This window comes from Triticum aestivum, chromosome 4D (assembly GCF_018294505.1).
Source record: "Triticum aestivum cultivar Chinese Spring chromosome 4D, IWGSC CS RefSeq v2.1, whole genome shotgun sequence".
Taxonomy (NCBI): Eukaryota; Viridiplantae; Streptophyta; class Magnoliopsida; order Poales; family Poaceae; genus Triticum; species Triticum aestivum.
The window spans coordinates 510,283,582-510,298,206 of NC_057805.1; the positions used below are offsets into that span (position 1 = coordinate 510,283,582).

Sequence of the window (14,625 nt, forward strand, 5' to 3'; positions counted from 1 at the left end):
TTGATAGATGTGTGTTAGCAGCTTAACATACATATGATTAAAATGCATGGTTGGAGATGTAATGGAATATCTTACCGTCCTCCTAAACCAAGGGAAAAATTAACATAGATACTTTGCAATATGGGTCACCTAGTGATATACAAAATATTAAATTGGAAGATGACGTTGTAGTTAACGCATTGTGTCAATGAGGAAGAAATCGAGGTGCGTCATTCCATGCATGAATGCAACTAATACACAACAATTATATGTAGCAGCCCCTGTTATCATCACATCAATAAGATATTTACTTGGTCAAAATTTTCTCAGAATGGTTAATTACATTAATCCACGCACGCATAACAATGACGATTTGTCACTCCGTGTAAACGGAGAGGTATCTCTGGGCCCACTCGGTAGGACATCATCATAATGTGCACAATGTGACCAAGGAGTTGATCACGGGATGATGTGAGTTACGGAACGAGTAAAGAGACTTGCCGGTAACGAGATTGAACAAGGTATCGGGATACCGACGATCGAATCTCGGGCAAGTACCATACCGATAGACTAAGGGAATTGCATACGGGATTGATTTAATCCTCGACATCGTGGTTCATCCGATGAGATCATCGAGGATCATGTGGGAGCCAACATGGGTATCCAGATCCCGCTGTTGGTTATTGACCGGAGAGTCGTCTCGGTCATGTCTGCATGTCTCCCGAACCCGTAGGGTCTACACACTTAAGGTTCGGTGACGCTAGGGTTGTAGAGATATTAGTATGCGGTAACCCGAAAGTTGTTCGGAGTCCCGGATGAGATCCCGGACGTCACGAGGAGTTCCGGAATGGTCTGGAGGTAAAGATTTATATATGGGAAGTCTTGTTTTGGTCGCCGGAAAAGTTTTGCACTTTATCGGTATTGTACCGGGAGTGCCGAAAGGGGTCCGGGGGTCCACCAAGGGGGTCCACCAGCCCCGGGGGGGCCACATGGACTGTAGGGGGTGCATCTTGGCCTATATGGGCCAAGCGCACCAGCCCCAAGAGGCCCATGCGCCAAGAGATAAGAAAAACGGAGAGTCCTAAAGGGGGAAGGCACCTTCGAGGTGCCTTGGGGAGGAAGGACTCCTCCCTGGCCGCACCCTTCCTTGGAGGAAGGGCCAAGGCTGCTGCCCCCCCCCCTCTCCCTTGGCCCTATATATAGTGGGGGGGAGGGAGGGCAGCAACAACCTAAGCCCTGGCGCCTCCCTCTCCCTCCCGTGACACCTCTTCCTCCCCGCTTGCGCTTGGCGAAGCCCTGCCGGGATCCCGCTACTTCCACCACCACGCCGTCGTGCTGCTGGATCTCCATCAACCTCTCCTCCCCCCTTGCTGGATCAAGAAGGAGGAGACGTCGCTGCTCCATACGTGTGTTGAACGCGGAGGTGCCGTCCGTTCGGCGCTAGGATCATCGTTGATTTGGATCACGACGAGTACGACTCCATCAACCCCGTTCTCTTGAACGCTTCCGCTCGCGATCTACAAGGGTATGTAGATGCACTCCTCTCTCTCGTTGCTAGATGACTCCATAGATTGATCTTGGTGATGCGTAGAAAATTTTGAATTATTGGTACGTTCCCCAACAGTGGCATCATGAGCTAGGTCTATGCGTAGTTTCTATGCACGAGTAGAACACAAAGTAGTTGTGGGCGTCGATGTTGTCAATTCTTCTTGCCGCTACTAGTCCTATCTTGTTTCGGCGGTATTGTGGGATGAAGCGGCCCGGACCGACCTTACACGTACGCTTACGTGAGACAGGTTCCACCGACTGACATGCACTAGTTGCATAAGGTGGCTAGCGGGTGTCTGTCTCTCCCACTTTAGTCGGAACGGATTCGATGAAAAGGGTCCTTATGAAGGGTAAATATAAATTGGCATATCACGTTGTGGTTTTACGTAGGTAAGAAACGTTCTTGCTAGAAACCTATACAAGCCACGTAAAAACTTGCAACAACAATTAGACGTCTAACTTGTTTTTGCAGCATGTGCTATGTGATGTGATATGGCCAGAAGATGTGATGAATGATATATGTGATGTATGAGATAGATCATATTCTTGTAATAGGAATCACGACTTGCATGTCGATGAGTATGACAACCGGCAGGAGCCATAGGAGTTGTCTTTATTTTTTGCATGACCTGCGTGTCATTGAATAACGCCATGTAAATTACTTTACTTTATTGCTAAGCGCGTTAGCCATAGAAGTAGAAGTAATCGTTGGCGTGACAACTTCATGAAGACACAATGATGGAGATCATGGTGTCATGCCGGTGACAAAGATGATCATGGTGCCCCGAAGATGGAGATCAAAGGAGCAAAATGATATTGGCCATATCATGTCACTATTTGATTGCATGTGATGTTTATCATGTTATGCATCTTATTTGCTTAGAACGACGGTAGTAAGTAAGATGATCCCTTATAATAATTTCAAGAAAGTGTTCCCCCTAACTGTGCACCATTGCGAAGGTTCGTTGTTTCGAAGCACCACGTGATGATCGGGTGTGATAGATTCTAACGTTCGAATACAACGGGTGTTGACGAGCCTAGCATGTACAGAATTGGCCTCGGAACACATGCGAAACACTTAGGTTGACTTGACGAGCCTAGCATGTACTGACATGGCCTCGGAACACAAGAGACCGAAAGGTCGAACATGAGTCGTATAGCAGATACGATCAACATGGAGATGTTCACCGATGATGACTAGTCCGTCTCACGTGATGATCGGACACGGCCTAGTTTGACTCGGATCATGTATCACTTAGATGACTAGAGGGATGTTTATCTGAGTGGGAGTTCAATAATCAGATGAACTTCATTATCATGAACATAGTCAAAAGATCTTTGCAAATTATGTCATACGCTTTAGTTCTACTGTTTAAGATATGTTCCTAGAGAAAATTTAGTTGAAAGTTGGTAGTAGCAATTATGCGGACTGGGTCCGTAAACTGAGGATTGTCCTCATTGCTGCACAGAAGGCTTATGTCCTTAATGCACCGCTCGGTGTGCTAAACCTCAGCGTCGTCTGTAGATGTTGCGGAACATCTGACATACACGTTTTGAGACTACGTGATAGTTCAGTGCGTAATGCTAACGGTTTAGAATTGTGGCACCAAAGACGTTTTTGAAACGTCGCAGAACATATGAGATGTTCCGAAGACTGAAATTGGGATTTCAGACTAGTGCCCACGTCAAGAGGTATGAGACCTCTGACAAGTTTCTTAAGCCTGAAGACTAAGGGAGAAAAGCTCAATCGTTGAGCATGTGCTCAGATTGTCTGAGTGCCACAATCGCTTGAATCGAGTGGGAGTTTATCTTCCAGATGAGATAGTGATGGTTCTCCATAGTCACTGCCACCAAGCTAGTAGAGCTTCGTGATGAACTATAACATATCAGGGATAGTTATGATGATCCTTGAGCTATTCGCGATGTTTGACACCGCGAAAGTAGAAATCAAGAAGGAGCATCAATTGTTGATGGTTAGTAAAACCACTAGTTTCTAGAAGGGCAAGGGCAAAAGGGATACTTCATGAAACAGCAAATCATTTGCTGCTCTACTGAAGAATCCCAAGGTTAAACCCAAACCCGAGACTAAGTGCTTCTGTAATGAGGGGAACGGACACTGAAGCGGGACTACCCTAGATACTTGGTAGATGAGAAGGCAGGCAAGGTCGACAGAAGTATATTGGATATACATTATATGAATGTGTACTTTACTAGTACTCCTAGCAGCACCAGGGTATTAGATACCGGTTCGGTTGCTAAGTGTTAGTAACTCGAATAAAAGCTGCGGAATAAACGGAGACTAGCTAAAGGTGAGATGACGATATGTGTTGGAAGTGTTTCCAAGGTTGATGTGATCAAGCATCGCATGCTCCCTCTACCATCGAGATTTGGTGTTTGCGTTGAGCATGATTGGATTATGTTTATCGCAATACGATTATTCATTTAAGGAGAATAATGGTTACTCTGTTTATTTGAATAATACCTTCAATGGTCTTGCACCTAAAATGAATCTCGATCGTAGTGATACACATGTTCATGCCAAAAGTAATGATAGTACCACATACTTGTGGCACTGCTATTTGAGTCATATTGGGATAAAACGCATGAAGAAGCTCCATGTAGATGGATCTTTGGACTCACTCGTTTTTTGAAAAGATTGAGACATGCAAACCATGTCTATTGGTATATATGCATGAAGAAACTCCATGCAGATGGATCGTTTGGACTCACTTGATTTTGAATCACTTGAGACATGCAAATCATACCACATGGGCAAGATGACTGAAAAGCCTCGTTTTCAGTAAGATGGAACAAGAGAGCAACTTATTGGAAGTAATACATTTTGATGTATGCAGTCCAATGAGTGCTGAGGCATGCAGTGGATATCGTTATGTTCTTACTTCACGGATGATTTGAGTAGATGCTAAGTGTATTTACTTGATGAAACACAAGTCTGAATTATTGAAAGGTTCAAGTAATTTCAGAGTGAAGTTGAAGGTCGTCGTGACAAGAGGATAAAATGCCTGTGATATGATCATAGAGATGAGTATCTGAGTTACGAGTTTGGCACACAATTAAGACATTGTGGAAAGTATTTCACAACTAATACCGCCTGGAACACCATAGTGTGTTGGTGTGTCCGAACATCATAACTACACCCTATTGGATATGGTGCATACCATGATGTCTCTTATTGAATTACCACTATCGTTTATGGGTTAGGCATTAGAGACAAACCCATTCACTTTAAAAGGGGCACCACGCAATTCCGTTGAGACGACACCGTTTAGAGAAACCTAAGTTGTCGTTTCTTAAAAGTTTGGGGCTGCGATGCTTATGTGAAAAAGTTTCAGGCTGATAAGCTCGAACCCAAAGCGGATAAATGCATCTTCATAGAATACCCAAAACAGTTGGGTATACCTCCTATTTCAGATCTGGAAGCAAAAGTAATTGCTTCTAGAAACAGGTCCTTTCTCGAGGAAAAGTTTCTCTCGAAAGAATTGAGTGGGAGGATGGTGGAAACTTGATAAGGTTATTGAACCATAACTTCAACTAGTGTGTAGCAGGGCACAGGAAGTTGTTCCCGTGGCACCTACACCAATTGAAGTGGAAGCTTATGATAGTGATCATGAAACTTCGGATCAAGTCACTACCAAACCTCGTAGGACGACCAGGATGCGTACTACTTCAGAGTAATACGTGATCCTGTCTTGAAAGTCATGTTGTTAGACAACAATGAACCTACGAGCTATGGAGAAGCGATGGTGGGCCCATATTCCGACAAATGGTTAGAAGCCATGAAATCCGAGATAAATGGATCTTTGAGAAGAAGACGGACGTGGACGGTAATGTTACCGTCTATGAAGCTCGACTTGTGGCAAAGAGTATTTCCACAAGTTCAAGGAGTTGACTACGATGGGATTTTCTCATCCGTAGCGATGCTTAAGTCCGTCGGAATCATGTTAGCATTAGCTGCATTTATGAAATCTGGCAGATGGATGTCAAAACAAGTTTCCTGACCAGTTTTCGTAAGGAAAGGTTGTATGTGATACAATCAGAAAGGTTTTGTCGATCCTAAGGATGCTAAAAAGGTATGCTAGCTCCAGCGATCCTTCCATGGATTAGAGCAAGCATCTCGGAGTCAGAATATACGCTTTGATAGAGTGATCAAAGTTTTTGGGTTTATACAAAGTTTGTTAGAAACTTGTATTTACAATAAAGTGAGTGGGAGCGCTACAACATTTCTGATAAGTATATGTGAATGACATATTGTTGATCCGAAATGATGTAAAATTTCTGGAAAGCATAAAGGGTTGTTTGAAAGGAGTTTTTCAAAGGAAGACCTGTATAAAGCTGCTTACATAATGGGCATCAAGATCTATAGAGATAGATCAAGACGCCCGATGATACTTTCAAAGAACACACACCTTGACATGATTTTGAAAGAGTTCAAAATAGATCAGCAAAGAAGGAGTTCTTGGCTGTGTTACAAGGTGTGAGTATTGAGTAAGACTCAAGACCTGACCACAGCAGAAGAGAGAGAAAGGACGAAGGTCGTCCCATATGCTTTAGACGTAGGCTCTACAGTATGCTATGCTGTGTACCGCACACGTAATGTGCCTTGCCATGAGTTGGTCAAGGGGTACAATAGTGATCTGGGAATGGATCACATGACAGCGGTCGAATTTATCCTTAGTATCTAGTGGACTAAGGAATTTTCTCGATTATGGAGGTGAAAAGGAGTTCGTCGTAAAGGGTTACGTCGATGCGAACTTTGACACTAATCCGGATGACTCTGAGTAGTAAACCGGATTCGTATAGTAGAGCAATTATTTGAAATGGCTCCAAATAGCGCGTGGTAGCATCCACAAGATGACATAGATATTCGTAAAGCACACACGGATCTGAAAGGTTCAGACCCGTTGACTAATAACCTCTCTCACAGGCATAACATGATCAAACCAGAACTCACTGAGTGTTAATCACATAGTGATGTGAACTAGATTGTTGACTCTAGTAAACTCTTTGGATGTTGGTCACATGGTGATGTGACCTATGAGTGTTAATCACATGGTGATGTGAACTAGATTATTGACTCTAGTGCAAGTGGGAGACTGTTGGAAATATGCCCTAGAGGCAATAATAAATAGGTTATTATTATATTTCCTTGTTCATGATAATCGTTTATTATCCATGCTAGAATTGTATTGATAGGAAACTCATATACATGTGTGGATACATAGACAACACCATGTCCCTAGTAAGCCTCTAGGAGACTAGCTCGTTGATCAATAGATGGTTACGGTTTCCTGACCATGGACATTGGATGTCGTTGATAACGGGATCACACCATTAGGAGAATGATGTGATGGACAAGACCCAATCCTAAGCCTAGCACAAGATCATGTAGTTCGTTTGCTCAGAGCTTTTCTAATGTCAAGTAACTTCCTTAGACCATGAGATTGTGCAACTCCCGGATACCGTAGGAATGCTTTGGGTGTACCAAACGTCACACCGTACCTGGGTGGCTATAAAGGTGCACTACAGGTATCTCCGAAAGTGTCTGTTGGGTTGGCACGAATCGAGACTGGGATTTGTCACTCCGTGTAAACGGAGAGGTATCTCTGGGCCCACTCGGTAGGACATCATCATAATGTGCACAATGTGACCAAGGAGTTGATCACGGGATGATGTGAGTTACGGAACGAGTAAAGAGACTTGCCGGTAACGAGATTGAACAAGGTATCGGGATACCGACGATCGAATCTCGGGCAAGTACCATACCGATAGACAAAGGGAATTGCATACGGGATTGATTGAATCCTCGACATCGTGGTTCATACGATGAGATCATCGAGGAGCAGTGGGAGCCAACATGGGTATCCAGATCCCGCTGTTGGTTATTGACCGGAGAGTCGTCTCGGTCATGTCTGCATGTCTCCCGAACCCGTAGGGTCTACACACTTAAGGTTCGGTGACGCTAGGGTTGTAGAGATATTAGTATGCGGTAACACGAAAGTTGTTCGGAGTCCCGGATGAGATCCCGGACGTCACGAGGAGTTCCGGAATGGTCTGGAGGTAAAGATTTATATATGGGAAGTCTTGTTTTGGTCGCCGGAAAAGTTTCGCACTTTATCGGTATTGTACCGGGAGTGCCGAAAGGGGTCCGGGGGTCCACCAAGGGGGTCCACCAGCCCCGGGGGGCCACATGGACTGTAGGGGGTGCGCCTTGGCCTATATGGGCCAAGGGCAGCAGCCCCAAGAGGCCCATGCGCCAAGAGATAAGAAAAACGGAGAGTCCTAAAGGGGGAAGGCACCTCCGAGGTGCCTTGGGGAGGAAGGACTCCTCCCTGGCCGCACCCTTCCTTGGAGGAAGGGCCAAGGCTGCGCCCCCCCCTCCCTTGGCCCTATATATAGTGGGGGGGAGGGAGGGCAGCAACAACCTAAGCCCTGGCGCCTCCCTCTCCCTCCCGTGACACCTCTTCCTCCCCGCTTGCGCTTGGCGAAGCCTGCCGGGATCCCGCTACTTCCACCACCACGTCGTCGTGCTGCTGGATCTCCATCAACCTCTCCTCCCCCCTTGCTGGATCAAGAAGGAGGAGACGTCGCTGCTCCGTACGTGTGTTGAACGCGGAGGTGCCGTCCGTTCGGCGCTAGGATCATCGTTGATTTGGATCACGACGAGTACGACTCCATCAACCCCGTTCTCTTGAACGCTTCCGCTCGCAATCTACAAGGGTAGGTAGATGCACTCCTCTCTCTCATTGCTAGATGACTCCATAGATTGATCTTGGTGATGCGTAGAAAATTTTGAATTATTGCTACGTTCCCCAACAGTGTGTGTGTGTGTCATTTTGATACAGAAAAGATGTTTCCCTCATACAAATAAAATGCATCCACAAATAAGAATACAGGCCCCAACATCATCCTGGTGGACGACATGAGTGCCTATCTCCTCCACCCGCCCTAGACCTACACACTCTCCACCTCCCTGGTAGCCATCGATCGGCACCACATAGAGCAAAGCCCCGAGCGATGGCAGGCGGCAGTGGGATGTCCCTTCTCTCCGCTCCACCCCTGGTCTCTGTGGGCTAACCCTAGAACCTCACACCACCACCACTGCTATCCCCTGCCTCCGGATGTGGGCCTCTGACCTAAGATTTCGTGGCATGCCTAGTGGTGTCATGGTTCACTTGGTTCGTGCGTGGATCAGGGACTTCTGCCTGGTGCCGGTGCTCTCCCAGATCAGGCAGCATCGTGATCGTCGACCTGTGAGGGGTGATTGCGGTCAGACGGGATGTGGTTGCCCATAGCCTCTGATGGGTGAGGTTCCACCGCAGGTGAGGTACTCCATGCCCCTACCCGGAATGGTCAGGTGGGTTTGTTGGCGGTCTTAGGCCCGACCGGATATGGTCATGGTCGTGGACTTGGGCCAGCTCGAGCCTCACTATGGTTTGATGTCTTTCTCCTGTGACCCCGTACCTAAAACTTGGTGGCGAGGCATTGGTTTGGTGTGTCATATGTTGAGGCGATGGCCCTGGATGGCAGGTTGGACATCTGGCAAGGGTGTGGGGCGGTCCAAGCGAAAGTTCGGCGCCTCAATGCTGTTGGGGGCGATGTCTTGGTAGTCACGCACCTCTTGGGGTCGTCGCCATTGTTCTCCCGCCCTCCTAGCTCAGGCTGAAAACCTTTGTCCCCCCCCCACCCCCCGACGGATGCGGTGGTGGTGGCAGTGCGTCATAACCCTCTTGGGTTCGTCATCGGTGAGTGTAGTCGCCTTTCAGTCGCAGTGGCGTGTTCAGAATGGTATGGCAATCCAATCGAACCAACCTCAAATTTGGTGACTCACCATATTGCTTGCACCTATCTTGTACATGCAGAAATATCCTCCTTTCATCATCTCTGCTCGCTGGTAGGGTCAACGCTCCTTGGTTTAGGCAGATGGTTCTCTCTAACAGCAGTTGGGTGGTGTCGATGTGACGAAGTCCAGTGTTTTCTTCTAGGTGGCATGTGGTTGAATGTCGTCGTCGGTCCTGGTTGAGTCTTTAGGTGGTCCAGCCTCTCATGTGCTTCCTCTCGGCCGCGTGCTGGAGGCGTCTAATTGGGCACTTCCTGTGCTTGTTAGCGTGTTTGGCTTGGTTTTCCATGCTTTCTTTGATCATCTTGTATTTGGATTTCCTCGACACCATATATCGTTCAGCCAAGCGGCCGAAGTCCGTTTTGTGATAAAATGCTTCTATGACAGGCTTGTTACAAAGAAACAACTCAAATAATATTCATTTCGGGGGGGTTAGGTAATAATCTTTTCTTTTGTATATTTTTGCCTGTTTTCTATATGTATGTTGGAGCAAATTTTTGGAATCTGGTCTCTGGTGTGTCCAGTTTCTAAAACTTAGTAAAAATCTTATTTTTAGTTGTCAACCTAAGAAAAACAAAAATAATGCTCATAAGTATTTTGATAAAACGATCCACCTCATCAAATTTCCATTAAAGCAACCATCAATTGAACTTACAAGAGTTTTGAACCAAAAGGAAGCTAAAATATTACAAGCAGGAACCGCAAATTTCTTATAGCATACACCAGAAAGCAAGAGAGCATAACAACGACTCCAGGAAGCTACTTTTGCACATTCAACTTCACATTTAAATCCTGAGCACAATCGGGCTCCAACCATCGCATACTTCGCATGTATTGCAACATAATCCTAGGTGTTCAACCCTAGCATCAAACATATACTGGATTACCAGATAACCGTGTATTGTTTCCTTTTTTGACCTAATCATCTCTTGTTTCGGAACAAGGGGAAAAGAACCCAAAATATTGATTTTTTAATGAGAAATACGAAACATTAGAACCAAAAAAGCATATGAGATCATATCAGTGTGATAAAAAAATGATATTGTCAATTATTCAGAAGGTAGAAATAAATTCACTCATTACAGACACAACAATGGGATGACATATGCTCCATTTATTTTATAGATTAGGATACATATCTACAAACTCAAACATGTCCCTAATTTGCGCACTGGTCCTCCATGTAATCAGCCAACGTTTCACTTAGTTGTGGTTGTTCTCCCAGAACTGAGCCTGGAGCCAGTCTATTGTATTCTTTTCCACCTGAAACGCCTTGGCAAGAACATCATCGGATATTTGTGGGTCTGACCCAAACACCGCATTGGCAATTGTGATAGCCCCTGGGTTCTGGCTGCTGAGCGCGGCAATTGCAACTGCGGGCTTGTGGGGGTTGGGGTTGAATTGGAAGTGGAAGAGCCCCACGGGGAAGACGAACACATCACCTTTGTTGAGCACCTTCTAGAGGAACTTGTTTCTGTTTGGGGCGGGCTGGTTGGATGTGACAAAGCCAACGTACAGTGTCCCCTCGAGCACCGTGAGGATCTCAGTGGCGCGAGGGTGCGTATGTGGTGGGTTTTGACCCAAGGGAGCATAGTTGATGCGCGCAATTGAGATGCCGAGGGTGTTGAGTCCAGCAATCTGCATGACGTTGATCAAAGTGACGTTGGATCCAACCTTGTTGGTCACCCTAGGCTTGTCGAGGGCGGCTGCCTTGAAGAAGTCATCAGCGTTGACCTCCATTGGGTTCTTGCAAACAAACCCATTGACACGTACTGGTGCATAGAGAAGATTTATAATGTAAGCTTAGGTCTTACAAAGTAGTTTGAACATGCATATAATTTTCAGAAATTCATTTCAACATATGTATTTGGTGTAAGCTTAGGTCTTAAAAAGTTTTTTCGACTTGCATATAATTTCTAGAAATTCATTTCAACAAATTTATTTGGTGAGAACGTGATGAGAAACCGGATAGTACCTGGTGAATTCATGTCGGCGACACAAAAGTCCTGGAGGGGGCTAGGATCGGAGGCAGTGGCCTGCCATGAGACCAACGCAAGAAGAACAGCAAGGAGAAGGAAGGAAGAGGATGATGCCATCTGATCTTTTTCTCTCTCCTGTGTTTCTGTTTGTGATTGTGGCGTGAGTGATGGTTTGAACATGCAGGGATGTATGAGTTTATATAGGTGCAGCGAGCAGCGCCTGAAATCGTTAGCAATTATAGACTTAGTCAAGTGAAACCAACCAACCAATTGAACTGGTCTCTTGCTGCTAATTAAACTACTGCATATACGCCCATTTAAGACACGTTTTCCCTTCAAAGAAGCAATGCAGCGTATACAGCCATATAAAGCTATTATATGGTGATGTGTACGGCTGACTAGTAATTATGAATGTTTCTCCATCTCACCCGAGTCACCACAATGCATGCAGGGTCGATTCCAGGAAAATTCACCACCCATCACTATTAAGGAAAAGATTTTTAAGACAAGAAACATCCGGCACTAGTTTAATTAGATATCATATACTTGGTCATAGTCGGAACCGGTGCGGACGAAACCAGTCAAAGAGCAGTTGAGGAGCCAAGTCATGTAAGGCAATCAATCGTTTTCTAGCTCGATGCCGACATAGATGAAGTCACCTACTCACGCGTAGGCTTGACTCATGGGCGCATGACTACTACCCCTGTTCTTTTCAGTAGTTGATACAGAATCATGTGTGCAATCTACCTTTTCAAACTATGAAATTATATATTTGCCAATAGATTTTTCATGAAATCCAGTAACATAGGGCGACAGAGTTGTTAGCGGATTTGTAGCAGCCCCTATATGTTATCGTCATGTCAGTCGGATATTTACTTGGTCAGTGGGGGAAAGAGATGCGGGACTTGAACTTAGGGGTCCACAAACTCGGTCCCGGCGGTTACAGAGTGGCGGAACCTATATGGGGCAAGGAGGACGCGGAGCGTGCTGAGCAAGGCCTACCGCCCCGCTTCGAGAAATACCGTGAGAAGCAGACCAGGAACTATGTCAGGGCCCGGTACAAGGAGGACCCGGTAACAAAGGAGCTTACCACGGATCCGAAGACCAAGGCGCTTGAGCGTGTTCTGGTAAGGAATGCACCCCCGCATAATTAGCTCCATATGGTTGCATTCTAATTAATGAAGCCAAATTTCTAAATGGTTCACATTCCTTCTGCAGGAGACTGAAAGCAGTAGCGCGGGGTCGTCTCAGAGCTCCCCAGCTTGGGACAGCACTCTAAATAGGGCGTTGAACATAATGAAAAATAAGGATAAGCTCAGTAAGCCGTCGTCAGCTGGTCGTGTAAGCGGCCGTCAGCTTGTCCACAAAATGGTCGTCATACTATAACGCTGGTGGGCGAAAGGAGAAAAAGACCAGCTCGGAAAGCCAGTCGCGCGAGGTTCAAGAACTCATGGCACAAGTGGCGCGGATTTCGGAGATTGTCCAAGAGCAAGTGCAACAACAACTGGGAACGACGCTCACCGCCATTGTGCCTAGCTTGATTCAGGGGCTGCAGGCGTGGATTGCGGGCGGCCAACAGGGGCCGCCCCCGGTTCCCAGCTTCACGGCCAGCAACTCGCACAACGCGCAGGCGGCGCCATTGGTGTCTCCGGCGGAGGCGGTATTGGTGTCTCCGGCGCCGGCACGGGCATTGGAGCTTAATGCACCCGGGTGTACGTCGGCCGGCACCTCGGCAGCAAGCGGCCCCTCTGTCAGTTGCACGCCCGCCGTTGGCGGTGCCTCGACATTAGCCGAGCTCGACGCCATCACGGTAACTAAGCCTCTCGGCCGATGACTTCATCTCCTTGCCTTTGACTGGGCATCCCTGACGCCCTACATGTTTTCGCAGGGCGCCGCCGACGTTCCATGCACTCTCCTGCACTTCGTGGGCGGCGAGTTGATCGATGTCGCCAAGGGCAGAATCGTTCAACCGGGCAACCCCGTGTTCCACGGTAATCCGATGCCACCCACCGTGTATAGGGTTGAACTGGTTCGGGTGCTGCCAGGCTGCGACGAGTTGTTACCTCCGATTCGACCCGCTGGGGCTGACGAAGATGATGTGATGACCCTCAGCGCCTGCGTAAGCTGGCCCCTGCTTTGGCCGAAGAGCCAGATTCGTTTGGGGGCGGGGGACACCACCCCACAGACAACACCGCTAGTCGTGCCGGCGCCAAGCCATGGCAAGACCGCCGCAACGCTACCGGACATGCCGGACATCCCTATGGCACAGGATCCGGACATGCATATGGCAGAGGATCCGGACGACGACGACAACGACGACGGTACATTTACCAACGTCGATAAGTACTTTGCCGAACATGGGTACGGTGACGAATTCTTCGGGCCTCCTTCTCAAGAACCCAACCCTGAAAAAGACGACCGCGATCTAGCTGGTACCGCGGAGAAACCCAATTGCAACAGACGTCGTCTGGCGTTCAGTTCTCAGGAGACGCCTCCAGCTACCGCCTTCACCGAGCCTCAGATAGCCGAGGTGCGGAATATTATCAGCCCCAACACACTCAAGAAGGCGGTCTCTGAGCAGAACTCGATCCCATTACAGGAGATGAGGAAGAAGGGACGGAAACGAAAGAATAACAAGGGCGGTGCGAGCCAGCCGGCACCGAGTACGATCCGTGCTCAGGACGGGCCACCTTCACCTAAGGATATCTCGAGGAGGGTGCATGTGGCGGGTAGGCCGATGCTACCGACTAATCTGCTCAATGCTGCAACCGGTGCTATGCGGAGTCTGCATGACAGTGTTCTTTCTTTGGAGAAGCAGCGTCTCTCCGAGAATGATGTGGCATACCCGGTTTTCGTGGCCAAGGTGCCAGAGGGCAAGGGCTTTGTGGATAGTGCCATCGGGGGTACGATCGTCCTGCGGTTTGATGACATCTTCGCTATGTTTAACCTTCATCCGCTGCACTACACCTTTGTTCGGCTATTTTCGCTGAGTATGGAGATGCGGATCATTAGAGACAAGACCCCAGACATCGTGATAGTCGACCCCTTCTACATGCGTGCCAAGATCTTGGGCAGCGCTGGGGACCGGCAAGTCGCAAGGTCATACCTCAAAGGCGTCATTCTGGAAACCCAGATAAGGATAACTTCCTCGTGCCTTACTTTCCCGAGTAAGTCATCCCCTCACCGCCCCGTAACATATGATTTCTTAGATTTCGATCGTTCTTTTTTTTCTAACATTCCGTGTTTTGTGCAGTGACACAC

The 14,625-nt window shown here is 47.4% G+C and overlaps 1 pseudogene; it reads right to left on the bottom strand.

The window, feature by feature from the left end:
- Positions 1-10,546: 10,546 nt before the first annotated feature.
- Positions 10,547-11,528, bottom strand: LOC123100709 (germin-like protein 8-11; annotated as a pseudogene).
- Between the last annotated feature and the right edge of the window lie 3,097 nt (positions 11,529-14,625).